The sequence below is a fragment of the Tympanuchus pallidicinctus genome, unplaced genomic scaffold (genome assembly GCF_026119805.1).
Source record: "Tympanuchus pallidicinctus isolate F22 unplaced genomic scaffold, pur_lepc_1.0 scaffold4, whole genome shotgun sequence".
Lineage (NCBI taxonomy): Eukaryota > Metazoa > Chordata > Aves > Galliformes > Phasianidae > Tympanuchus > Tympanuchus pallidicinctus.
The window spans coordinates 15,562,742-15,589,591 of NW_026294758.1; the positions used below are offsets into that span (position 1 = coordinate 15,562,742).

Consider the following 26,850-nt stretch of genomic DNA (forward strand, 5'->3'; position numbering starts at 1 on the left):
AAGTTATTATCAAAGGATCCATAGGTACAAAGTGGATGCTTTTCATTTATGGGAGAAATAATATGCTATTTTTCTGCCTCTTCCTTAGGGCATGACATATAATAAAAGCGTCTGCAAAAGCAAGGTTCATACACAAAAGCAGAAAGGGTCTGGAAAAATTGTACCCTTCTTTATAAATTTTTAACTGGCTGACTAGAGAAGGCTGTACTGGAGAGGGGAAGGCTGTGGGGTGATCTCATTGCAGCTTTCCAGTACCTAAAGGGAGCCTATAAACAGGAGGGGAGTCAATTCTTTACAAGGGTAGATAATGACAGAACAAGGAGAACAAGGGGAAAGGATTTTAAGTTGAAGGAGTGAGGATTTAGGTTGTATATCAGGGGAAATTTCTTTATAGAGAGAGTGGTAAGGTGCTAGCACAGGCTTCCTGGAGAGTCTGGGGATGCTTTGTTGCTGGAGATGTTCAAGGCCAGGTTGGATGAGGCCCTGGGCAGCCTGGTCTACCAGTGTGGAAGTTGGTGGCCCTGTCTTTGGCAGAGGGGTTGGAGCTTGATGATCCTTGAGGTTCCTTCCAATCCGGGCCATTCTATGGTATGATTATATGATTATGATTCTATGGTAACTATTTTTGAAGAAATCCTGAATTAAAGACAAGAGTGAACTGCAACTTCTATCTATCCCTGCTCCTATCATCTTTCTTGTTTATTTTCCATGCTTTCTCTTGTCTTCTGACTTTGAATTCTCTTTTCCTTTCCTTTTCTATCTTGTTATTTTCTTTCTTGTTTTGATAGCTGCCACACCAATTCACTTGTTGAGACTGTGACATTTAATGCAGGAATTGAAGAGTTTTTTGAATACCTGGGTTCTTTTCTGATGCACAGGAGTTTTGTATTCGTTTGATATGTTGGCACCTAGAATGTTTGTTATGAAATAAATTGCAAATGTTTAATAAATAATATAGTTTAAAAACATTTCACCATGGAAAAATATTTGTGAACTATTTCGGTATGAGTATCTTAAGGAGAAACAAACAGACGAAGTATTTTCTTTCATTATGTAAAGCTGGAGTTTTGATCCTCGAAAGCAAAATTTGCTTTGTAATTCCGTCAGACCCAGAAATCCAACGAAAAGAGGTAAGGGGATTGTGTCTTAGTGTGACAAGGAGTGAAGCAAGGAGCTTCTTCTCTCTGCAGTCACTTACAAAATGACCACACCACTAGCAAGCTAGAGCTTCTGATCATCTCATCATGGCCTGCAGCATTTGCTTCAGTTTCTCACCTCTTAAAACTGCTACCTCCAAATCTGTTAACTTCATCCAATCTTGAGGAGCTCTGTCCAGAACACCAGAGACTTCTCACTCAGTGTCCAAATACTCATTGTTGAGCTGCCACTGTTTCATCCTCAGACTAAACCAAAGCACAGTCATTGATCTGTAAAGACAGTATGAGATAAATGCAAAATTAATTCAACATTGTGCTGACCAAGTAGTTGTGAATAAGGAAAAGTAAAAACAAAACAAGAACAAAGAGTTTATTCAGTTTACTGTCTCTGTGAGTAGGGATTAATGATAACACTCAGATGAAGCTCCAGAGGCACCATGAAATGTGGTTTTCAGAGAAAGTTTTCATTAAAATAAGGAAGTTACACCAGCAATCTCTTGAGTGCTTTTGAGTCAGCTGTTTTTGTCAAAGGCCCTATTTTGGTTTCATTCAGGAAAGTCAAAATGTTACATGTGGAATGCGAAGTGATTACAACACCCAGAAACCCCATAAGCTATTTATTTTTAAAGAGACTTTACAATGTAAAGTGCCAGGCTACTCTTGAGAGTGGGAGCATGCTGCCTAGATTCTGGTTCTCAGATGTGCTTAAGGAAGCAAATAGACACAAAGGTCTGCCTGTCAGTGCCTCAGAGCCTCCTTCCAAAATTACACACATCTACATCATGACACTCACACAGCGATACAATTACAGATTTGTGAAAATGACATCTGACATTTGTGGACTGAAATATTGGCCTTCACCTGTGATTTGCCTCAGTTTTTTGCAGTGGGGAAAAAAAAAATATATATATATATATATTCTGGACATGGTACTACTTTAAAAGGAAATCATTAAACAAAATGCCTTGATACATTTGAAATGTACACAAGAAAATCAATTTATCTGTTCTGATGTTTCTGAATGATTCCAAGCTTTGTTCTTCATACAGCCTTTCACCTCTTTGCTATCTGCTTTTTAGATATAAAATAGTAATAATAGCAGTCCAGCACCTGTACTGACAAGAAGATCAAGATTTTTCTTTTTTCTTTCCTCAGGAAACTGTTTCTCCATGAGCTCTCTCCTGCTTAGGTGACAGCAAAAATGAAACATCTAACGGGTTTACTCCTAAATCCCAGTTAAACCCACAAGGTCCCTGGATCTGCACAATTAATACTGGAGAAACATCGCAGTCCTGACACTGAAATGGCTCTGCCCATTCTGTTTTGAGACAAAATTGCAATGATGTCTGGAATGGAAATCGTCAAAATCAACCTCTGCAAGTGGATAAAGTGTATTGTTTCTGTAGCTCTCAAGGAAGTACTGTCAAAATAACTATGATGTCATTCACTTACAGCCAGAAACTGTAGTAATCTGGGATCTGTTATACACCACTTTGATGCATTCCAACCATTTGCAGAATCACAGTCACAGAATAGTTCCTACTGATAGAGACAACTGTTCCAACTCCAGGCCCATATCCAGGCAGCTTTTGGAGATCTCCAAGGAGAAGATTCCACAGCCTCTGGGTCCCTATGCCAGTGCTCTATCACCCAAACTGCCCAGAAGTGCTGCATGATGGTCAGAGGTAACTCCAGGTGGTGCTCACTGACTATTGTCCTAGCACTGGGCACTACTGAAAAGATCTTAGCTCTGTCTCCTCTGCACTCTTCATTCAGGGATCTGTGGACACAGATGAGATCCTCCTGAGCCTCTTCTCCAGTCTTAGCTGTCCCCGCTTTCTCAACCTCTCCTGATAGGAGAGCTGCTCCAGCCTCTGTAGCACCTTGGTGGCCTTCTGTGGAAGTCCATGCAGTATGTCCAGGTCTTTCTTGTACTATGGGGCAGAACTGGTCCCAGCACTCCAGGTATGGCATCACCAATGCTGAAGGAAAGGATCATTTCCCTCATTTAGCTGGAGATACTTTGTAAAGTGCAGAAACCCAGAATATAGTTAAGCTTCTCAGCAACAAGGGCACTCTTCTGGTTCATGTTTAACTTGCCATGCCCACCAGGCCCTTCATGTTCCACTGTCTGGGGATATTCTTCTCTCCTTGTTATGAGGTTCCTGTCAGACACAGCCCCCCATCTGTCCTGGTCCCTCTGAATGGCAGAATAGCCCTCTGGTAAGACTGCTATTGCCCCTAGCTGTGTGTCATCAGTGAATTTACTTCAAGTGCAATCTATCATTGTCCAGATTGGCAAGAAAAATGTTACACAGCAGTGAACCTAGTCTTGGCTGCTGGCTCTTCAAATACTTTTTGTACCACTGACCTGCACACCTGACAGTGTCCTGGCTAAGGACATTCAGACAGTTTTCAGCTCACTTCACTATTTGTTCACCCATGCCATACACTGAGACCTTTTGTATGAGGATCTTGCAGAGGACAGTGTCAAGGGCCTTTCTGAAGTCCAGGAAGATCAGGCAGTCCAGTCAATGCTTTTGTTTCTCCATTTTTCTCCTCACAGTAGTCAAGGGAGAAGGAGAGTATTGAATGAAGAGATTTATCTTAAAAGTCATTTGACCAAAAAGCTTTGAGTTATCTCAATATGTAATACAAAATTTTAGGAACCTTGTTTTACTTCGACATTTTCCAATAGCCAGGAATTGTTTTATGAAAAAAAATGTGATATTATACAAAACTGAACCAAAAGTAAAAATTGCAACGTACCCTCCTCTCATATTCTCACTTATCAATTATGTTTGTAGGTTTCACTATTTGGAATTTAAATGGAGATGAACTGAGAAATGGGAAATAACATTTAGTTTTCAGTATGAAATATAACCTGTTTATTAACAACAGGCAATCTTTCATCTTTGGGATTTGAGATTTGCACAGATTGTGCTGCCACCTCCTAGCAAAATATGAGTTCATGGGAATGACCAATACTAATGATCCCTGAACTGTTTCCCACAGCAAAATGACAGCTGTGATTCTTAACCCCAGCTCTCCTCCTTAGAGCTGACTCAGCAGTAAATTTACAGCACTTCCTCTTCAGTGTCCCATGCTGGCCTTGGACATTTATCACCCAACCTTATCATTGAAAGATGTGTTTTCCCCACAGTTCACAGCCAAGTGCCCTCTTCATGAGACAGTGGGTAGCAGGGAAGGCAGGTCTGGGTGTATTTGGGGAGATGCCTGAAGCCTTTATCTTGTTATCATCTTTCTGAAATGGAGGATGAGTAATGGTGGAACTTTGTGTAAAGCATGGGGAAAATGTCTGAAAACATGGGCTTAGAGAAGCGTTGAGAATTTTTGAGTGTGGTTACATGTAAATAAAAGAAATGACATCTTGAACCTACTTCAGGTTCGAAAGCTTTATGCTGCTCATCTCACAGTTCATGGGAAATATGTATGTCCAAGAGCATGCATTGCCCTAAGACCATTAAAGTGCTGTAAAGGTTAATAAGGAGTTACTTAGAAGACATAACCAAATCTATGGCAGTTAACAAAAAAATAACAAGTCCATAACTGATATAGTGTTTTCTATCACAGTGTTCTGAAGAAAATATCATTAATACCTTCTCTGTCTCAGCCTTTCCACCTTTAGAGGTGGAAATCCTGTCCAGAAATGGATTTCATTAAGCCCTAACCCAGATTTTATTCTGATTGTGTTCTCTCAGAAATATCTGGTGGATTGGCTAGTACAGGTTTTTAAACTTGTGTGAGAGTAAGGCACTAACAGCAGAAATTTCTTCCAGGTTCAGACGTGGATTTCAAAACTCTTCTTTTTCATTCTCCATCGCAGCTTTTTCAGGCAGAATTTTATTTTTAAACGAGGGCAGAACCCAGTGTCTTTAACTTCATAACTTCTTGTTCAGAAACTCTAGCAGTGTGTGATAGTCTGGTTAAGAACTGTTTATCCTGCAGCCATGCCAGCAAAGCAATGCACCCTTGATCTTTCCATATGAGCTGTTACACATAGAGCAGGTTTCGCAGCAGGTTCCATGGCACAAAAGACATCACGTTGCAGAAATAATGCTCCAAACAGCCAGACACATTCTCACTTCTACAAATGTCTGAGCAAACATCCGCATCTGGTAGTCTGTTTTTTTTTTTTAATTTTTTTTTGTTTGTTTTTGTTTGTTTGTTAATTTTTATTTCTTGTTTTGTTTAAAATCAAGTAAAATCCTAAGAATTACCTTTTGAACCTTTCCACCTCCAGACCAAACAACGGTGATGCTGCTTTGGATTTAATTCATTGAATTAAAAAATGAAATGATTAAATGGTCACTGAATTAGATGCACACATTCAGCAAGTTTAGCACAAATTACTCCTGAAATGCAACCCTTTTTCTCACAGTGGAAGAATCCAAGGATGAACTTCTCAAAATAAGGCTATTGAAAAATCAACATGATTTTCAACATTCTGTGGGCTACATTTTCAAACACCATTTTGAATTGTACTGAGGAAAACACTTTTACTCGGTTTTTAAATATCACTAAAATTCACATTTAAAATGTAGTTACTCTCTCTAAGTAATCAAAAATTAGAAAAGTAAATCCTGAGCAAACATTTCAGATTTTTGCATCTCACACTGGGAAGACAAATTTTAAAATTGCAAGTAGTGGATAAATAGAAACGTTCTAAAATGCAAATTAATTGTTACCAGTGATATAAGGCTAAGTCAGCAAAGAACTCTCATTAAGAATCTTAATGGAGGCCATAGATTTAATTATCGAGGGCAGTTGCACAACTCGTTCTGACCTTCTCAAAACATTTTTGGTTAGCACAGATGGGCCACAGAACTGTCTCTTTCTTCTGTCTTTTCCATTTTCTGGAGCAGGCAAATTATTGAAATACATAAGTATTTTGCTCAGCAAAACTCTCACCCTTGCTTGTCAGTCTTGAATGCAGCATGCTTTCTGCTGGCAATGGAGGTGGAGATAATTTTCAAGACCTCAAAATCCTTACGTTTTGTTCCTTTCTAATTATTATTCTGCAGTTGATTAAGAGAAATGCAGCCTTGCTCCTTTCTCATTTTCTACTCACAGCAGTAGATATCCTACACACTCAAAACATGTGCTCCATACACAGAGGATGTAGTACAAAGACAAAGCTTACACAGCTGGCTTAATAAAAGTGGGGCTTCAAATGTTTCACAAAGTATATGTGGAGTGTATCATGCTTTCTGCTCACTCTCCAGGAAATAATGAAGTTAGGAGCTGCTGGAAGAACTTATACTATGCATAGGCTTGTTGGTGCAACAGGAGAGCAGACATTTGTCAAAGATTTGGGGTGATTTTTTTCCTGAGAGAAATAGTAATATTGACCAAGAGCTGATTGCTGAAAAGTATAAGAAATAGGGTCCTGGAAATTTCTTCAATATACTTGTGCAATATCTCAAGTGAACAAAATTAATCATGCTTATTGGAGTGTGATAACTGCTGGATGGACTTCAGAAATAATGTATGTCATCTGTGCTTCTACCAGGAGCCCCTGCTCATATCAGTCTGGTAATTCCTTTGGGTAATCTGCTTCCTGTGATCTGTATTTCCATTCTGACACCAGCTAACATATTAAAAGATTACATTACTATTCAATCCTTGTAAGAGTTGCCTTAAAAATTTTGGACAACTGTCAGCAAAATTCTCCATTTTGTGTTGTGGGCAAACAAAATCTTGTGTCTCTCATCATCTCCAGGCCTTTATTCTTGGACACATAAGCATGAGTCCTCATCTCTTCTCTGCAGAGTGAAAATTTCTGCTTTACTTCTATTTCTTTTGATGACAGACAAAGAGCACAGTGAAAAGCACAGCTTCCCTCTGTAGTTCTGTTTAACTGAATGAACTGCTTTATAACTTCATCATTTCTCATGCATTAAAAAAATATATTTATAAATTAGTACTGGAAATACACTGTCAGTTAATGAATGTGTAGGATTTTAGGACTCTTCAGATCTTGTTTCTGGTTGTTTTTGTTTGTTCGTTTGTTTAAGACAACCTGTCTTGCTTTTGCCTTAACACATTCCATAAGCATGTTAGTTGCACTGCTTAGCAAAGGTTAAAAGAAAGATCTTCTGCCTGGACTTATAGCCCCTGACCCGTGCCACACAAAATGTCAGGGCATCATTGAAGTTTTTCCACAGAACACAGTTGTGACTAGAGTTGCCTTTAGCATACTTACTCTTTAATAACAATTTTGTTGACATTGATGTATCCATGTACTTAAGTTACAGTTAGCATCACATGGAGGATATTTCCTTATTTCACAGCTCTAATGTTCAATTTCTCTTTGAGGCATCATAACTGCATTTTACTTTCACTGATCCTTGGTGCCAGCCAGCCCTAGTTTTCCTAAGTTTCACACAGTGTGGCTGCATTCACTGTGCTAATCTTATGTTACATACATTTTTTTGTCACTCCATGTGTTTCTAATTGGTTTCCCAAGCACCCGCAGCATTACAGCTGCTTTATTTGGCAGATGCAAGTGCCTACAAACCCTGTGTCTTCCTCTTCTCCACTGTTTTAGGTATTCTCCTTTGGCATTAAAGTGAAAACAGTTGTAATCAGATGTAGAGTATATATATATTTTTTTAAAAGTATGGAAATGTGGCTTTGATATTCCAAGAAGAGAAAGATCTTTTCCTGCAGTCTGGCTGGTGCCCCACCCCATCTCATGGAAACTGGCGTCTCTATGCATAATCTGGAGATATTACAAGAGATTACAAGCATAGTAGGGATGACCAGAGGATCAGTGATCAGGATTGGACAAACTTCAGTTGCCAATGGACAGAGAAGAGCAGAGAGGCAGGAATGGAGGCTCTTCATAACCATGTCCAAGCATAGGAAGAGGGAGCTGCCCTATTCTCCCAAGACCTGATTCACTTTCTCTGTCCGTACAATGGGATACTGTACATTATTTCTCTACAGTGGGAAGTGGGAAATGTAAATACTTTGTAAAATACCCATATTCTTGGATAAAAGGACAAATAGTTTTCTTTTAAAGTGCTATGTTTTATGACTAGCAGGTGGGTAAGCACACAAAGGTGTTTCATAAGCTGCCTACAAACAAGCACTGATGAAATGCAGTTGCTTCTGTATTAGGGGCACAGCACAGAGAAGTAGAGAAAGCGCAGAGAAGTTAGGAAAGCACTACGTTATCTTTAATGCCTGTACAGAACAGATTAATCTCATCTTGTCATCTGTGATCCTATCTGAAACACATACAGACCGAGTGAAAAGCCTGATGCTTATTTTGGCTGTCATGCAGATATGAAGAGTAGACTCAAACCCATCATCATTTGAAGTTGTGGTTCAAGGAGACCAAGGTATTTTAAAACCAATGTCTAAACCTTGGATCTATCCTAAGTGTAGAAGTCCTAAGGTCATGGATGGCCTTAACCACAAGCACCAGTCCAATTTCAGCCTAGGAACCAAACTGCTCATCCTTCAGAACGCAGTTGAGAAACTGTTCTGTGTCAATGGCTATCCTTGCAGTCTTAATTTACTTCACTAAATACTCCAATAAGTCTTTAACATGAGTTTCTCAAACAAGTGAATCACTGTTTGTGTATAGAAAGGGTTGGTGAAAAATAATGAGTGACTCTCAATCCCGTGTTCATTTTTCATGGAAGCTCCCAGAGGAATGGATTAAAAATAGGCATGCAGGACAGCAAAAATTTTTGCTTAATAAGATGAGGGTGCCCAGTCTACACATGTAATCCTTGTAATGTTTCTGCTAAATTGAGCTTTGTATTGGGGTAGGAAAGAACTCCTACAAAATATGCTATTGCATTAATTATAAGTTTTCGTTTGACAGCTTAATTAAGAAAAGAAGAGTTAGTGTAAGGCTTGCAGAATTGGTGATGAATCGTATAGACTTCGTTTTCATGTTTCAATTATACACATTCCTAACTGATGAACAGCAACGTAGCATTTTCTGTTTAATAAATGTGATATCTGTTGGAATTGATAACATTAGTTCAGTAATTACTGAGCCATTATTGTCAGGCATCAGGAAAAGAAGTGGAAGGATGCCCCAGTTATTAACGTTTAGCATCAGCACTGAAAAAGAATAGTGTGGGGGTTTTACCTACAGGGCATGATACTTAGCAGAAGACACTAATAGAAAGTGCCTATGGACCCAATTAGGAAACAAGGGAGAGAGGAACAATAGCTTTATGACTGAAGAGACAGACAGAGAGTTGGGAGATCTGCATTTAATTCTTGTGTCTATCACAGACTTCCTGTGCAGTTTTGGTAAAGTTATTTGATCTCTTTATGTCTCAGCTCTCTATCTGTAATAAAAGTATATACAATGATACAATATGCTCTTCTCCCATACTGTTGTCTCCTCTTTTCAATCGTAGTAACTTAACTGTTGGGACTATCTTCTTTTCTGATAAAATAGCCTTCTAATTTTACAGAGACTCACCAGATATGTTCATAGCACAAATAAAATGTACAAATAAAATGTAAAACAAAATGTCTTCTAAATCACTGAAGAAAAAAAAGACCATCTTTTATGCTGACACTCTGAACAACAGAGTTACAGGAAAAGTAGGAAAGCACAATCTCAGGCATTATTTCTAAAACAGTTTTGATAGAACATTTTGTATTGAAACTTTCCAAGGAGAATTTCCTTTTTCTTCTTCCCAGATACTGTAAGAAGACAATGGAATTTAAGAGTGGGCAATACCTTCTTCTAGCAGAGAAGACAGCTGAGAGTTACTGTGGGTGATGCTGCGCTCAAAAGTTCAGCTAAATCATTCAGTTTGTTCCCAGAGCATGACTGCTTTTTCTGCTCTGGGAATTTAAAATCTGAAAGGGTTGGGCACATATGCAGATGTCAGGGGTCCTTTTCTGATGGCTTTTTTACCATTTGCAATAACAGCACCTTTAAATCAAGTTCAGATGTTTATTTCCCCAGTGGCCGATACAAAGCCTCTCATACTGCCATAAAGGCAACTGCTTACATGTAAAAGAGGTTTCTGCTATAATTAACTTTGAATGTATTCATAATTATCTCTAACAAGATTACTGATCAAGAGCCTTGCCTGAGAGAACAGCTGGAAATGGCTCTTCATTCAACTTGCTAAGGAGCAGTGTCTGCTTTATTTTATCTCCTCATTGCCAGAGAATGATAATAAACAAAGCACCTGACTCCTATTACAGAATTATTTATTATTTATTATTTTTTTAAAAAACACAATCTATCTTCTGACTTGATGAGATGTTCTGTTTTCATTAAGTAAAGCAGAAGGACATTTAGCGTCTGGAACAGCACTAGGTGGGAATTTTGCATGTCAAGAAAAGAATGGCAAAAAAATTTGGTCTGACATTTGAATGTATAGGGAAAAAAAGAAAAGGATGAAGGAGAAGACGGCTTCTTGGTCCACCTGAAAATTCGTGTTGCTTAAGCAAATCTGAATGGTAGAAACGGAAATGAATGTCAAGAAGCAAAGAGTTGTTTCCTCACTATTTGGTGCAAGGATTTTGGCAGATACAATAAATTCGCACTGCTATAAGTGCTGTGAACTCAACCTGCCGTGGTAGGTTGTGGTTTTCAGCAGTGATGCATTTTCACTACTAGAGCTGTTCTCCAATTTATCACCTTGTGGCTAATTGTTACTAGAAACAACTGCAACTGTTCCAATTGAATGTTTTTGTATTTCTTTTTCCCACTGGAAAATGCTGATTTGACAAAATACAGCTGCTCCATGGGAACAGAATGATTCTGAAGTCCTGGTTGAAGCCAAGAAAATTGGCAGCTGTGCCAGTTTTGAAAATCTCTTTCTTGGGCAGGTTTCTAAAATTATCCCCTGTGAGTTTCTGCCTATTCACCTGATATACTGCTAAGGGGACCAAGCTTAGATGCAGGATGACCAGATCTGGAAGTAGATCCTTTTTGGTGCTACCACTGGAGCTTGCCAATACCTGGGGAAGTTCAGAAATAGATACGTTGAGGTTGTTCAACAAGACAACATTTAAATTTGTGTTAAGTAGAACTGTGGATCTCTTACCCACGAAAACATTTTGAAGTTGTGTTTTTGTTCAGTTCTGAAATTTTTCACTTAACATCTGAAACCTAGCAGAGTATATTTCCATGATTTGTAATTGTAATTCCCACTGAGAAACATTTAAGCAAATCAGAATAAGTACATTAGTTCTGATAGGCTTTTTCTCAGCCCAAGTGGCACTGTGAAAGTATCTACCAGAGGAGATGCCTTCATCTCTGCCTTGGCTACATAAAGGCCTGGACAGTTATCAGAAGACACTTGCAACTAAAGACACTTGCAACTTTAAGATAGCTACAGTTCAGTGTGATAGGCTCTGTTGCTAAGCATACAAAAATAAAATAATATAATAAGTATTTTTAAATTTTTTTTTTTTAAAAAAAGAACTACAGAATTGGAAGAGATTAGGCAAACTATTATAGCCAGACACAACACGGTCTATTGCTTATTGTGCTTTGAATGTCCAGGTATTTTGCATGCTGAATACTAAAAAAAAATAATCAAATTTGTTGTACGAATAAGACTCTGCATTCTCAGCTTAGTTTTATTTATAGTATCTGAAACTATTAATGTAAACATCACATCACAATTTTCTTGGCTATTTGGAAATACCAAAACAACAGCTTTCACATGGCTTCTGAAGTCCATTCAAAAGTAGTTGCATTTTTTATGTTTAAAAGTCAATGTAGTATCATCCTTTTGCCTTCCTCATGTTTTTATTGTCTCTTCATTGTCCTGGAGGACTTTGTTGTGCGAAATATATTTGTAATAAGATAGGTAATTTGTGTAGAGACTTAGATGGTGTACGGGCCTTTAATTGTCTGAAATGATTGCCAGCCCAATAACTTCCTTTCTTTGTAATCTATATTTTAGATTACTCAGTGTCACCAGGAAGATCTGTTTGGTTTAGAAGAGGAAAATCCTCAGTGGCTACTTTTTGAAAGATGAGACAAGCCATCAGGATGAAATCCACTTAATTAAAGGGAACCTACAAACAGAAAGGGAGCCAACACTTTACAAGGGTAGACAATGGTAGGAAAATGGGAAAGGATTTTAAGTTGAAGGAGGGAAGATTTGGGTTGGATATCAGGGGGAAGTTCTTGACTATGAGAGTGGTGAGTGCTGCAACAGGCTGCCCAGAGATGGTGGATGCCCTGTTCCTTGAGTTGTTCAAGGCCAGGTTGGATGGGGCCCTGGGCAGCCTGACCCTGAACAGAGGGGTTGGAATCTAATGATCCTTCCAACCCAAGCCATTTTATGGTTCTATGTTCTAAGAACTATCCCAGCAGTAAGAGGCCCTGGAATGGAAACTGATGATCACGTAACCAAACAAGTTGGAAGCATGAGAGAGCATGAGCCTCTCCCAAACACTTTTCTCAAGGAGCCTCCTCTTTGTGATGCCTCTGCAGTACAAGATCCTGCACAGAGATCTCTTAATTACTCTTAATTTCAGATACTCAGGAGGCAGCAGAATCATGCAATTCAATTTTAATGCCTTGGTGGAAGTTAGCTTTGTGCATATCCATACTTGTGTAAGCAAAAGCAGTGTTATGAGCATTACTCACTGAGTACAGTACTAGATCACAATGTATTGAATAAAAGTGGCTATATTTCTCTACAAATGTTGCCTCATTCTGTTGTTAGGCCATCACAGGTCCCACCAAGCCATTATGATCTGTCAGCACACTGAAACAGTATGATTGAAAAGCAACTCTCAGCAGAACTGGAACAGCCCCTTCATTTTTTACTCTTTACTTTCATGTGTGTGAGACAGGGAGAGAGAGTGAGAGAGAGACTACTGAACTTTAAACTTCCTGATAAGCTGTATTGTGGGAAAGTGCCATTTTTAGGTTTACATGAAGGAGCTACCTCTGAGAACGGCCTTTTAGCCTGTGAAAAAAAAAACTAGAAACATCCCAGGAAGCCTCTGAAACATTGTAGCACTGTGAGAATTTGTATAAAAATAAACATTGGATTATTTCAGTCCTCCTCCCCTGAGAAAATCAGACCAAATTACTCAGGGCTACTAACATAATCTTCACAGAGAATGGGAAGTTAGCAACTAATACCAGGGCTCTTTGTCTTGTTTAGGGGTTTTTCCCCCGTCCTTTAAAATGTGAATACTTGGAGGAGCAGCAGAGGCAGGTTGTGACTGTGATTGGAATGGGCTGGGAGCTGAGAGCAAATCCAGCAGAGCAAGCCAAATCAGAAGGAGTGCTTTTAAAAGGTGTAAACTGGAATTCACAGAAACATGAGAGCTTGGAAAGCAGCCACTGACAGACACAATCCAAAAGCAGACAAATCCTGGTCTCTGGAGTTCAGAGGATTTTTTAAAGCTTTTGTAAAGCATTTTTCTCAGGAGAAATTAAGATGTGAAAGGCACATGAGTCAAGCAGGGTCCCATGCCACTGCAAAAGCTGTTTCTAAGCCTGGTCAGAAAAGGCCTTCATTTCATGGAAAAATTATTCTGATTAAATTGTCTTCCCATCACAAAGGTCTGAGAAACCCACAGACTAATAAACTCACATGTCATTCCTCTGAGGACTAGTAAAGGAAAGACCACAAGATGTTGTGATTTCCATAACTGACAAGTGATTTCCAAACCAAGGGAAAAAGCAATGAGCAGGAAGTCTAGCACAGGGATATCTGAAACCATAGCACAGAAAATGAATGTGTAAGAGAAGTAGAGTGAAGGAGACTCCTCCACAGGGACACTGCCAGACCTGCTGACTGCTCTGCAGCATTGATCATGGTTGAGCAACTGCTTCCTGGAGAATGCATTGCACCCTGTCAGCATTTGCATGCAATCCCTGATGAACAGAGAACAGGGGAGAGCACAGATGGTCCCCATCAAAGTACAGTATTTTAAACCGAGGAGAGACTTCATTACTGATAAATGCATAGCAAAAGCATGGCACAAGAGATCTGAGCCTAGGACTCGAGCATTCTCCTATGCCCCTTTCCGTGCCCTGTATAGGAGTGAAGAGACAGTGTTCTGCCTGCTGTCTTGGCTGATACTGAATACAAGAGTAAAGAAGTATTAAAAAAAAAAAAATAATAATCCCATTTTTGTCCCTGGACATGCAACAAACTCATATTTCCCTGAGGTGAAACACAAACAAGAACATTCAGCAAATCTTGTGTAAGGACTGCAGAAATAGTTGCTGCCACTCACATTCCTTCCTACAGAAATCATTCCAGGCTACTCACAAGTGGTAGAAGGTCCGTTTGATATCAGATTAGACAGTAAAGGAAAGCAGAGGCAAAGATCTCCAATAAGAATAAAATGAAGGCAAAGAAGTGTCTTCTAGACATGTGGAAAAAATCAATACCTCCAGAAGGAAAAATATATATATATATTCTACATTTTTTAGCTTTGCTGCCCAATCAGGTTAATAAAAACCTCGAAAAAATCACCATACAACTCTATGATATCTACAGAGAAAATTCAATATCTGCTGCCATTAACAACATCATTAATAACAAATGTCTGTTTAATTACTCATGCTAAGATTAAAAAGGCCATTATTCTTGTAACTCGAAAAATTCATTAGCTGGAAAGTCTGTTTAATGCCAAATGCACCCCCCTTAAAGGAACATATCTTAATATTGAGAGGTATTTCTGACAGTTAGGCATTTGTGTTCCTTGAAGACGAGCTACCCAGCTGGGCAAAAGTTCATGCTGTGACAGCAAGCAAGCACTGCTGCATTTCAGAAACCTGGATGAAACTACAGGACATTTTATCTGACCTTCTTTCCTCTAGAGTCATTAAAATGTACAGGAGCAGTATAGGGCTATCAGAAGTACCTTAATCACCTAGAACCCTTCATCCATCTGAAAGTGAAATAAATACTTCTGGAAGTCGGGCTTACGTAAATGCGTAATCCCCTAAAAAATTCTGAAGAGATTGTCCAATAATTTAATCTGTACAACTTGACTTTCACTCATTATTTACTGAGAAGGTCTTGTACTAGCACCATGAATCATGCTTAGGTTACAAGCACTGCATCTTCCATAACTGAATCCTCAGCATACCTAGCACAAGTATTTACCATGCTATTGAATAGATGAAAAAGCAGAAAATGCAGGAAGCCCTGTTAACACAGTCATTTGGATGATATCCATTTTTCAATGGCACTCAACTCGTAACTCACATTCCATCTCCAGAACGGAATGTGATTATATAAGCAGGTATAAACAGAGCAATTACCTCCTTCTGGAACACTATACAGATTGTTCAAATATACAAATTGAATACAGGGCAGGCAGAGGATCTGGTCTGTGGCAGAGATCAACATGAAAATTTAAAAGTTTCCCTCCTCTGAAATCTATAGGTGGAGCAGAAAGGCCATAGGAAAAAAAAAAAAATGCAGTTCATAGCAAATATGGATAAGTTTAACACTGTAATTCACTCCAAAGAGAAAAAGCTGAGTAAATGAGAAGGTAGATGATCTACCTTCCAGGTAGATGATCTAGGTAGACTCCATACTATGCAGGTTTTGTCATGTTCAGTTCTGTGCTCTCTGGTACAAGAGAAGCCTGGACATAGTGGAAAAAGTCCAGCACTGGGCAACCAAGATGGAAAAACATTGACTGTCCGACAAACCTATTCTCTCAGGGTTTTGCTAACCACTGTCCATACACCAATATAAATATTTTATATATTTCACAATAATAGAATTAAATTTCATGTAACATACTTGTAATATTGGGTTGAAGGCACTAGAAAATGATGAAATTGCAAAATTCACCCCCACTAACAAGTCCAGCAACTTATCTTTTCTTTCTTTTCTCAGAAAGTGACAACCCACGAAGTTACAGACATCCCAGCTGCTGTGGTCATTGGCATAAGGATAACAGCAAACGCTAATGAGTTCCATTGCTACTGTATATGATAGTAACACAGCAAATAGACTGTGCAGTCACATTCTAAACATGCTACCTGTAGCTCAGAACTTAAGAAGACCTTGGAGACTCTGGGTACAATTTTTGATTTTGTTTGTTGTTTTCTTGCTTCTGGCAGAGACATTCTCTTACAAACATGAGTCTAGTCTTTTTAATGTTGTAGTTGTTTTAACCTCAAAACCTTTTTCTCCTGCTGAGTCGCCTCCAACCTATATCTGCTTGGAGTGGAATCAATTTTTTTTTCCATCATGTTGCTGAGGCAGCCCAACTAGAGCAGAATATAATCTGCTTTCTCTAAAAAAATAATAAATTTACACTAATAACATGTTCATGATTACCAGGTACAGCTCAAGAATTATCCTTATATATGACACAACAGATGCTTTTACATCATGAAAGTAGGTAGACTTGAAAATACAAGGAAATAGTTGTAAGAGAACCTGACTAGTAGCTCTCAAAGTCTGTTTAGTTTGGCTCCCAAATACGATTATATTTTGCTTAACTTATAGATGTTCAAAAGCCTTGGGTTTTATAGTCCCTCTCTAGGAACACATAAACGTGTCTCCTTGACCCTGGGCACCACTATGTGAGCGTCTACCACAAAGTCACAAACAGTTGTTAAAATAGCATTTTATAAGCACTTCTTTCCCATTCCTAGGTCATGCAAGAAGGTATACTAATTTAGCGTGAAGAGTGGTGGTATTGTGGGTCAATAATTATGCTAATACAAATAATGATATGTACTTGTATTACAGATGTTTTTTCACAGTTAATTTTATAGTCAAGCAATTGCTTTACTGTGTTTAGCTTCACATTTGGGTAGAAGACGAAATAAAATGACAACCATAATTTTGGTAAATCAGGAGCTCCACATGAGAGAAATGAGGCATTGTTTCCAAGCACATGGCCCTAAGTATTTTCTTTCCAACTCGTTTTCTTCCTGCCTTGTTCTCTCTCATGGACCCTAATGGCTGGATTCAAAATGCCATGCCCAGCCTGTTATATCTTGTTTATCTGAGAAATTTTACACCAGGAGCAAGAACTGAGCTCCAAAGAGTGATACAGCAAATTAAATTGTTGATGTAGTGCAGCTGTTAACTAAAGTTTGAAAAATGTTGAGGCACTCTAAAACCTTGCTGGGTCTATCACAGAGGTGAGCCTGTGATGGTTGCTGGCACGAATGAGGATAAAGGTATTAGGGTAAGAATGATTTTACCACCCAAGTTTCTTAAAAGGTAGGCACAGTGTACATGTTTCTTGTGTTTTAGTATGAGGGGAACTAGAGTGAGCTCCTGCCCAACCGCCCAGCTCTTATATACAGAATTGGAAAGTCAGGTTGCCTAGTCTTCCTTTTTGCTTTTAAACATAAATTTTAACTTTAACTTAAAGTAAGAGTTTTAACTTAAGTCCAGAGATGATTAGTAGAAATTTCAGCTGCACTTTTCCTGTACCTGTCAGTAAATTAAATAGTTACATATGAATGTCACAAAAGGGAGAATAAGTTAGCAGTGAAAAACTGTGATACACAAGTATGTCTGCTGCATCCTTTTTCTTCAAGAGAAGTGTGATAACCATGCACAGCTATCACACAGGGTTAAATTAAGCCATGGTAGAGCAAGTCCAAATGATATTACCCCATGGGTCAATCCAGCCCATCACATGCTAACTACACCTCTGAAAATTAACACCCTTTTTTTTTTTTTTTTTTAAAAAAAAAAAAGGCAAATAGTGTTTTCTAAAATTATTTTCATGGAAAACAAGTTTTGTTTGTTTTTTCAAGAAAATTACATATTTGCAGAGTTCCTGGATTTTTTTTATGATATTACAAGTTTCATCTGTTTTTCTCCACTGCCATTACCCTGGCCTCTTTTAAAGGTGAAGCTAATTCAGGGTAACCTGAGGTTCTGAGTGAATTCCATCTGCCCAGGAAAATCCAAGCCACAGGGAACACTTAGGAAGGAAAATGCTGCCCACAGCCCAGTGCTGCCATCCCAGAGAATGTGCAAGAGATGTGAGGCAAGCATTGGCTCTGGGTTGCTGCCATCATGCTTTAAACATTTTATTCCAGCTCACTTTCTTCTCATTCCTGTCTCCAAAGGGGGCTAGAATGGAACATAGAACAGCCACAAGCTTCCAATCAGGGGATGATTTTCTGAAGTTTTCCCTTCTCCCTTCTCCAGCCCATCATCACATTATGGAGGATTGTCACGGAGTTAACTACATTAATCTATGCCCGTGACAGGGGGGCAGTAGGCCCCTGGGCCATCCCTCTCAACCCCACAAAATGGGAAGGGAAAGGCGAAAGGGATAAGGAGATGGGAGCTGGGCTTAAGGGAGGAAAAAAGTCAGCAGCAATGATCTACAGAGGAGAACTTATTTTATTAACTATGATATCAGAATGCAAGATAACACAATATAATATAATCTAATTGAAATTGAGATTAATAAATCAAAATAAAATAGAGAGAGAGGTCCTGAGACCAATTCAAGCCTGAAAATCTTGGTACAGCTAGGAAAGCACCTTCCAACACCCCCTGCAAGGCAGTAGAAGACTGCCCAATTCAGAAGAGCCAGATCCTATGACTTCTGCGAGGTACAGGGACAGGTACCCAGCATTGGAGCACTAACACTTTAACTCCCAGTGCACTACACGATGTGGAACACTGAGAACCAAAAATCACACAACCGTGACAAGGATGGACAAAACTCTTCAGGCTTAAGGCTCAGCAAACGTTCACCCATCCTTTGAAACACAGCTTCTGTGCAAAAATGTGTCTTTTTCCAAAGCAAAATGCCTGACCTCTCTGCCTTGTGCACTTTTTGATGGTTGTATCTGCTTTTTTTCTTATTAATTGGAAGAGTGAAGAGTGTGTATTTCCACCTCCTTTAGTCTGGATTGGCATGAGAATCATTTACACATGAGGAAGCCATAACTCTGGTTCACTTATTTGTTGTACTTTTTCTCTCTCCTTTTTCTTTGCTCAGTAATTTCATTGTCTTTGGTATAACTAGAGAGTTGATTGCTAAGCAAAATTCTTAAAATGAGTTTTGCAACTGACTTCAGTGAAAGCAAAGAAAGTATAGAAACTTATCCCTTATAAGAAGACATAATATTAACTATATAAATCTTAATATAACCTTTATACCATTTGTAGTGATCTAGCATGAAAACCACCAATATCACTGTAGCTGCAGGGCAGTTTCCATATGTAAAACCTTATTTTATCCCATGATAAAAATCCTTGTCTAAGACACTTGAATGTTCAACACAAATTACAGCCTTATAACTGAAGAAAAGACTTATGTTTCTGCCTCGTATTCCCATAGTTGTAGCATTTCAACTTATATGTTTAATACTTCCTTATCAAAAAGTAGTCCACACATAGGTAAAGGTGAGAGAACATAAACAGCCAAAGAAATATTTCACTGTGAAAAATTTTGCTCTGAAGAAGCATCAAGAAGCAATTTATTAAATAAATATGCCAACAATACTTCACCCACTCTCATATTAGAGAGTGTGAACAGGCATGCATGTATAAGTATGTCTCCAAGCAATGTGAGGGTCTGCATAAGTAACATGGGATTGCCTTACTGTCCTGTGGAGGGTTTGAATTTCTCCATGAAATGCAACCCCTTCTTTCTCTGTCCCTCGATTTTGCTTTCTAATACTCTCTTGCAAGACTCTTGAAACCTGTGTCCTGACATTAAAAGGAACATTTCAAGGATAGGACTGATAATCACTTTTGACTTTTTTTTTTTTTTTTTTACGTTCCCACTTAGTCTCAGAGAGCAAAAGTAAATGTCCCAGAACCAGACTAGTCACAAAAGTTTTGTACCACTTTTCCACTCACTCACTCACTCACTCACTCACTCTTCTAGTGTTGGCTGAGCCCTGCTTTGAGCTTGTAGCCTTCTTACTGGATGCCAATTATGTTTAAATAGTAGAGGAAAGCCATGCTTTGTGATTCTCCCTTGTAATTTGGACAAATTGCAAACTAGTTATTCAAAAACAGGACCACCTTTCATTTGAGAAAGCAATAACAAAAAGGTTTTGTCTTAAAGTAGCAGCTCCCTTTTTTTGCTGATAGATGTATCCTACTCATTAGGATAGAACAACAACTTTGAAGGCTGCCTAAAAATTTGTTTTTGTGCCATGTGGAGATATATGCTGCGAGGGAAATGAAGTGAAAAAAAAGCAGAATTTTGATGTGCCTAATATAATGCCTTTTACAAATACTAGCTTTTCAATTCTCTAACTAGCCATCTTACTTTTTAATAATCTTCTTTAAACTAGTTTTTCTTAACCTTTTTAAAGATTATTTAAAATAGCCTCAATAATTTAAAGTTAAGCCTAAATTTGTATGAAACACTTTCTGTGCCTATTGCATTCCTGTCCTTTTTTTTTAATTAAGGAGATTCCAGCAGTCATTTCTGACTGCTGTCGCATCGTTCTGCAAATCCCTTCTGTAACTCTGCTACACTGAGGTTCATTTGTGTCATTCAAATCTTTGCTCTTTAAATATCCTCTTATAAATTTATTATGGCAATACATTCATATCTTTAAGTTTAATCTGAAACTTCGATAACAAGCAGGAGATGGAATAAATTAGTAGAAAGGAGACCAGATAAAAATTAAAATACAGTTCTGTCATTGCCCATATAAACTATTAGGGACACTGACAGGATGGTATTTTAATTTTATCCTGTTCCACCCCCTCTCTATGTCCTCTTCACTCTTCCATCTCCAGCTTGTTAGCAATGCCTGCAATGAAGTCCAGGAAGATGGTACCACGTGAAACATGCACGGGAGATCTTCACAAGCAGGAATGTGAATGACACCAGGTAGAAATCAGAGTGCCACCACACAGCAGAAAGGACCTTCTCTTTTGTTAATTAGACATTCCTGCAATCCTCACAGAAAAACATCTCTTGTTGCCTAAATAACAATAAAATATCATCAGCAATTAACCCTGACGGAGATTTTCAGTGATATTATAGGACCAGTTGCTTTTTCCATGATCTACATTGAAGTGTTAACATAGTAGCCATAGGCAGGCCAGTTCCCAGCCCTCTGCAAAACACATGGTTCATAACTGCTCCCCATCTGCAACTAAGAACCTGAACGTTGTTGGATTTTTCAGCATTCAGGTGTGACCGTTTTCTCTTTTCTTCAGTTAAGGGAGAAGAAAACAAGTCTTTTTTCAGTTTTCTTATTTGTTGAGTATCCAGGTAACAAACTACTTAAAATCAAGCAAACAAAACTTGATAATTGGCCCCTATCCCCATCTGAGCCACAGATGGGAGTAACCATGGTAACGTATAGTTTAGAGCAGACCATTTCGTGTACCTTTCAGAATTTAAGCTTGTGAGAATCTATCCATTCCTAAGTAAAATTATCACTCCGGGAGCAGTTTGTTCTTTATTTTAAAGGATGGTTAAAGCCGGGTCCAGAAATAGTCCCTGACAATGTGCTCAGGTGCAGGAGGGAAAGAAAGGGAGGCCAATATGAATGTGCACATAAAAAGAAAAGCAACAAATGGGGAAAAAAGGTTCCTCTGGGCCAAGAGACAAACAGGAATGGGCACTGAAAAATACAATAATTAAGGATGAGTCAAGCACAGTAGGTTGTCAGAAAGCTCTGCTGCAAATGTGTTTTCTCATGAGCTAAGAAGCCTGAAACAGTGTTAGTCATATCCCAGCCCTCAGGTCCAGTGTCTCCTTCCTTGCTTTAGGGAACTGTTACTGCATGCAGATATATGCTTAAAGAAGACTACGGACATAAATTTTTTTAAAAATAACTATAGGTTTTTACAATACAGGAACTTTTTAATCACGCAGATTCAGTATCAGAGGATGCTAAGTCAATTCGGTACTTTTGAGCATTTTTTCCCATTACAAAATATTTTCTGTGTTTTCCATTATCTGTGTAATCCAGGTATGACATTTCCTTCCATTCCTGTGTGTTTACAACAAATGCCCATGTAATGCTACTGACTGTATTCATAGAGCTGTATATATTATTTTGCTTTCTTCCTGCATGACACAATTAACTTTTATTTTTTAATGCAATTAAGAGTGTGTCTTGTAATCTATCCTGCTAATGTAAGTTTTTTTGTTCTCCTTCTCAAACAGAAACTACAAACACAACAGACTGCAGCTGTCTTTTTTTACATAAGACAAGTTGTATTGTTTAACCAGAGCCTGATTAGGCAAATCAATTGACACGAGTGGTTCCACTGAAGAGGTAGTATGCTACACAAGGCACCGCTCAGAGTTATCTTGACATGGAACTCTTAAGGAACAAGTTGTGTTCATATTTGAAAGAAGTTAGATTTCAATCAGAACAAAAATATTCTGAGTGAGAATGAAACATATTCCTGTATTCTCACATATTATCCTTCTGCAGCATATTAAAGGGGAAATAGCATTATTTGCTCTCCTTTTCAAGAGTGGATATCCTTTCAGTGGACAAATTCCAGGCCCCCTGCAGGGCTCTATGCCTGAAGGAGAATTGGCTGAATGGGTGGCTTGAAAAACTGCATCACAATCCAAAAGATACCATAAAATGTAGGGTACACAGAAGCACTCTCTTCTGACAGTACAACCACAGCTAGTGCTGCTCACATCATGTCCCCTGATTAGAACATTTTATCCTTTCTTTCTCTCTCTCTTTTTTTTTTTTTTTTTTTGTATTTTTGCGATTGATGATATCTCAAATGCATATTCTATGCATCTTTCTAAAAGTGAAGTGGAAGTTTACCATAAAAATATTTGGGAGGGAGGAATTTATACTCAGGCCTGCAGTCAGGGTTGCTTTTTACAAGGTACCTGAGATTAGGTTCTAGACATTTAGCAGAATAAATTCTGTATACCATTTCTCTAATTTCATGGTGCAATCCATAAGCACTCCAGTTAATTCATGATCACCATACTCTTTCCAGTTTTACTGCCACTGCTATTGCTATTACTATTACTAGCACTATTACTACTTTTTTTCAAGGAACAAGCAGGATTTTATTTATAAGCAAATCAATATTTCTTGCTGTTTAATTTTATCCTCAGAGAATTTTGCATCTTGCACACTTTGATAGAAATATAAGCTCATTAACGGAATGTTTTTTAACCAGACCATTATGACTTCATTTTGAATCAAAGCTCATTAAAACAATTATAATCAAATGTTTCATTTTCTTTTTCCCTTGTGAGGAACAGCTGAAAAGGTTATGTTTGTTTTTCTTAATCTGAATCTCTAGGGCTATATAAACAGACTACACGGACTTATTTGTGCTCCTTCTCCTTTACACTTCAGGGTTTGAACAGCAGAGCATGTTCTTAGGGCACTAAGAACTTGAACAGCAGAGCATGTTCTGAACAGTGAGCACTGTTCTTAGGGTCATCCACAAATTGTTGCGGCTCAAAGAATTGCAAACCTGACCACAGGAATATCAGCAACATTTCTTGTGTCAGTGCCCAGTGTAGATTGGCTCAGTACCAAGGCTCACCACCAATGGTCCAACCAGTAATGATCTCTTTATTCCACATCCTGGACAGATATTTAAGACTGTGTGCAACAGGGAAGGGGCTGTGAGGTGTTTTCCTTTTCTTGGTTCATCTGTGGGACAGACACTCTTATCAGGAACAGCATTTCTCTGCATGTCTTTGCATCCGTGCAAAAGGACCTGGAGATCCTTGGCTGGATCTGCTCATGTTTGGTAGGTTGAGGAATCAGATGTAGGCAACTGCATGTTGACATTACTTAGCACATACCCTACTGAGTCTTAACATTCAAAAAACTGTGCTTAACTCCTTGGTTTGGGAATATGACTCTCAACACTGAAAGAATATTATCTTCATATGGGAAACAGTGATTATTCTTTTAGCTAACAGATAGTTAACAAATATACAGCATTTGCAAGCCAAAAGAACAGCCATTACCTACAGGAACTCCTGCATCACTTATTCCAAACATTAACTGTTTTTCAGTCATGAGACAGAAATTGTCTAAAAGCTGAAAACTCCATATACAATGTTTTATTTCCTCAGGAAGGACAGCCTTGTCTATTTCTACTGATAATGTGAATCTCTGCTGCCTTGATGTAGCACAGTATTTCTTTAGACCACTCTAACCAACATCCACAGGAAACAATCATCCAATGTACAAAGTTGTACAATGACTAACCATCAGTGACGCAAATGTGAAAAGAAAAATGTCATCTTAAACTAATGCAGTGTTTTGTTCCTAGTAATTGACCTAGAATCTGACCTCTGATAGTGAAGGAACAGAAAATACATTATAAGTGGCTATATTTTGAAGTAAATTATAGTTGAGGAGTTCCCTAGTGACAGACGTATTTATCACAGACTGATGTTTCCCACACAGGTGTTTATTACCCCAGAATTTCCAGTGTCCTTCCTCCATTCAGAAGAAGAGGAAGGTCAAGAGCACCAGCATTCAGTTCATTTTGTAGTCAATCTTCCTTCATACCCAGAGTTACATTTCTCTTTGCAATTGGGCCACTTAAGTGGAAAGCAAAAAAGGACCTTTTCTTCTAGACTGCTAATGGTTAGTCCCCCTGGATTTGGGGGTTAAAACAAATGCTTTCTGCTCTACAACCTTTCTCTTCAACGTAGTCTAAACAGATAAGACAAAAATGGGCATAAAGTTTATGTATTTTCAGCACTGTGAAGGACTGAGTTGTTCACTCTGCTTTCCTAGAACTGCTACATGTCCTTTTCTAATTTTCAATTTATGGGCCATTTTATAGGTTATGAAAGTTTGGAGCACAATCTCTCAGTGGTAGGTACAAATGTCTTTTACAACATCCTCTGAATGATCATATTCGCTAGCTACAAGCATGGATATGTAATTCCACAGTTCCATGCTGTTGAATGCTATATTGGTGGTATTATTACTTCAACCAGGATGATTATGACCTTTTTTTCCCCTTCTTTTCCTTTTATTCTTTTCTTATCTTAAGAGAGACCAAGAGATTTCAGAAACACAAACCAGAAGTGTACGTGGATCTCACTGCACATTAATGGCAACAGGAGCTATGCTAATTCTAAGTGGCAAAATATTTGATTGTTTTACTGTAGACAGCTCTTACAATGTTGACATGTAAAAGTCAGGTGGGCAAGCAATGCTGTTTTAAGTGACTTCACCTCAGTATTTAATAATGCACTATCTCTGAAAATCCAGAGAAAGCTGTATCATGAAACAAAATTAAAAAAAAAAATAATAGTATTAGGAGAGGGATAGTCTACATTTACTGTGTCTTTCCTTTGATCATTTCCAAATGCAGACCTGGAAACCAATGGATATTAAATTTATTTCAGATTTGAATCAGTTTGTCAATCAGGTTAAAGCTGTCAGCTACACTGTCAGTCATACTTAGTACGCTGTCAGGGCTGGAGAGAAAAACAGCAGGATGGGAGTAAGGGAAGAAATAGCAATTTGGAGTATAGCTTCTTCTGCCTACACTAGTCTTTTCTTTGGTCCCTCTTCAGTGATAAGCTGCTTGCCAGAAAAAACATGTGACACGTGACATGAAAAGCGTCAAACTAGTTTTTTGTGTGTACGAATTTAGTTATTATTTATTTTTAAACATGATGTTTGGGAGGTCTGTAACTGGAGGATTTGGCAATGGCTAAATCTAAGGACTGTTTCTTTGACAGCAGTGGGTGGTGATGCTCTATTCACACCTCTGCAGGTTCTGCGAGTCAATGTCATTTTGTCCACTCACCAGCTTCCAAATGCAAATCTCTTGCCTCTAGAAAGATGCTTCTCCCTTCTGTCAGCTTTGCCTGGAGGATCTGACAAAACAAAGAACGCAAACCTATTCTTTCTTTGTTGTTGCTGTTAATTACTTGTTTTAAGGAAGGCAGCAATCAAGAAAGAAATGACCTACTTGCAGATGCTGAGAGCATTTAAAATGTTTAAACGTAGGCAGTATGGCCAAATCAAGACATGAAGTTCATGGATCAGGCTCCACAAACATAACCCATAAATAATGATATTAAAAAATATATATTATTATCTCATCTGTCTTCTGACTTCACCAATTTTTCAGTACATGAGAGCAAATCTTCAAAATTTCTTCATCAAACACAAGTACTTGAGCCTCTCCTCTCCTCTCCTCTCCTCTCCTCTCCTCTCCTCTCCTCTCCTCTCCTCTCCTCTCCTCTCCTCTCCTCTCCTCTCCTCTCCTCTCCTCTCCTCTCCTCTCCTCTCCTCTTCTCTCTGAAAGCTGAGGCTGTTAAATTTTTTTGCATTATGCTGGGAGCTTTGGTTTTCAAGAAAAACATCAAATATTACCGGACTTCTGATAACATCACAAGAGCTGGCAACAAAGGAATAGTATCTATAGATTGAAATAGTCTTTCCCAGGCACTTTAATAAGGCTTACACATCTTATATTCTAGCTGTGCTTTAATTAAAACCAGTTATTTTCCTTTGTATGAAATATATTAAACAATTCAGTACTTAAAAAAGAAAGCTATCAGGATGCTTTTCTAACACTGGGTTTAAAACCAGTCATAATCAAAATTTATTTGTACAAATCACTTCAGTGGGAAAACAGCCTCCGAATTGTGCATTCAATTAAGTATCATACCAAACCTTTGTTATCTTCATGTTAGACCTGGCTAGTGTCTATGTACATTGTTAGTCAAACAGAACAATATCATAATCACAAATAATTCTTATTTCTCATGAAAAGTTGACTCAAAA

General features: G+C 38.4%; 1 long non-coding RNA gene across 1 annotated transcript in view; it reads right to left on the minus strand.

The window, feature by feature from the left end:
- Nucleotides 1–1,065: 1,065 nt before the first annotated feature.
- The window catches only part of LOC128089424 (uncharacterized), a 75,421-nt gene continuing 49,636 nt past the window's right edge, over nt 1,066–26,850 (minus strand). Inside the window, exon 3 of the long non-coding RNA XR_008210507.1 lies at nt 1,066–1,427. This is a non-coding gene — a long non-coding RNA (uncharacterized LOC128089424). The remainder of the gene's footprint in view (nt 1,428–26,850) is intronic.